The sequence below is a fragment of the Galeopterus variegatus genome, unplaced genomic scaffold (genome assembly GCF_000696425.1).
Source record: "Galeopterus variegatus unplaced genomic scaffold, G_variegatus-3.0.2 Scaffold2468, whole genome shotgun sequence".
In the NCBI taxonomy this organism is placed as follows: Eukaryota; Metazoa; Chordata; class Mammalia; order Dermoptera; family Cynocephalidae; genus Galeopterus; species Galeopterus variegatus.
Window position 1 is genome coordinate 137,947 of NW_007728579.1, and position 1,858 is coordinate 139,804.

The window sequence follows — 1,858 nt, forward strand, 5'->3', positions numbered from 1 at the left end:
CCAACCATTCAGCCATTATTGCAACTAGCAAAAACACTGATTCCCTGTCATTTAATACCTGCTCTATATTCTAAGTTCCCTGTGCTATCTCAAAAATAACTATTGATTTGTTTGAGTCAGGATCCAAACAAAGTCCACATATTACTTTTAGATGTTATAGCGCACCTCTTAAGTCTCTGCTGTCTATAACTGCCCCTCTCTCACCTAGTTTTCATGTCATTAAGCTATTGGAGACATTGTATCAATTGCCTATAGAGGGTCCTACACTGTTAACGTGTTGCTCTATCTGCTGTAATTCCTGTTAAACTGGAAGTTAGATCTGGAGGCTCGCTTAAATTCAGCCTGGATTTCTTAGGCAAGCGCGCTTCAGAGGGGTGCTGTGCATTTCCTGTGCATCCTGCTAGGATGTCGGATTATCCCCCTCACCGGTGTTCATTAACACTGATGAGTGAGTTCCTGTATTATCAGCCTGATCTGTCCATTATGAGGCTCCTCATCAGCCTCTCAGTTGATGGTTTTAGCTTCTGTTGATGATTATTGCCTAGATCCGTTATTTCATTTAGTGTTGCAAAACAACAACAACAACAAAAACCCAAAATGATTTCCTAATTCTATCATTCCTTCTGCATTTAGTAGCTTGTATTCATCTATAAAGAAGAAATTTCTTCTTGTGTAAACTAAGATTTATACAGAAAAGAAACAAAGAAATGACTCATCAATTTTTAGAATAAAGGCTTGGTGGTCTAGTCAGTTTTTTGTTTGTTTTAGGGCATTTATGAGCTTGTGAACTTTTCTACATTTGATGGACTTCTGTTCTTTTCAGTCCTCTTTTCGATGTTTATCCCATTTTAGAGCATTGGGATTCCCTTCAGTGTGGCCCCTTTGTCCTTTTGACCTTGTCATATTTGTTTTTGCGGTTTTCTTTGTAGAACAGGCTGTTCTGGCTCATCTTACACATTTCCTGTCTCAGGACTGGGGTCAGACCTAAGGAACCCTCATTCCTGTGGGGCAGTGGTAGTCATTGCTGGAGTTGTCAGTATTTTGGATTTTTCATTTTAGGCATCATATAAAATCAGTTTCATTTTTATTTCAAAATCAACAAGGTAAACCAAAATGCAATTTTCATTTATAAGTCTCAATTCAGAAGTTTCATGCTTAAGATTATTACTCATAAGGACACTTCATCAATTGAATGAATCAGCCTACAGGAAAAACCTGATGATAAACGCACTTTCTCAATCTGCTGGCAATGTTTATGTCTTTTCACCAGAGAGAAAGTGTCACATAAGGTAAAGTCTTGTTTAATCCCACCTTGGACCACTGCCCATGTCCATGATCCAGTTAAAATGGTTTTGGAGGACAGACAATGGCTTCCTTGTTCTAGAAGCTCAGGTCATGCTATATTGTTAAATAGCAGTGATGGGGCATTTGGAAACCAGTACTGGCAGGTTTGGGATTGTACCACTCAGTTCATAATGCCCTTTAAATTTGTTAGGACAGGAAACATAAAGATAAATACCACAAGTTCTCACTCATGTGGGAGCTAAAAAAGTTCATAGAAATAGAAAGTAGACTAGTGGTTACTAGAGGCCCAACATAATTAGATTCTAAGTCACAGGATCTAAAATCTCTTAAAATTAATTGGAGTATTTTTCTGCATTTGGTATGTTTTATGATGGTTCAGAGTAGGAGGGATAGATGTAGAAACACACATGTTTATAATTAGCTAGGAGGAGGACTGCCCATCTGTGTCCCAGCAAATTTTTTTCTTCACTTTTTAAAAATTGTTATTATTTTATTTTATTTTTTTCCTTTTTTGTCTCTTTTTTCGTGACCAGCAACGGATCGCAACCCTCAG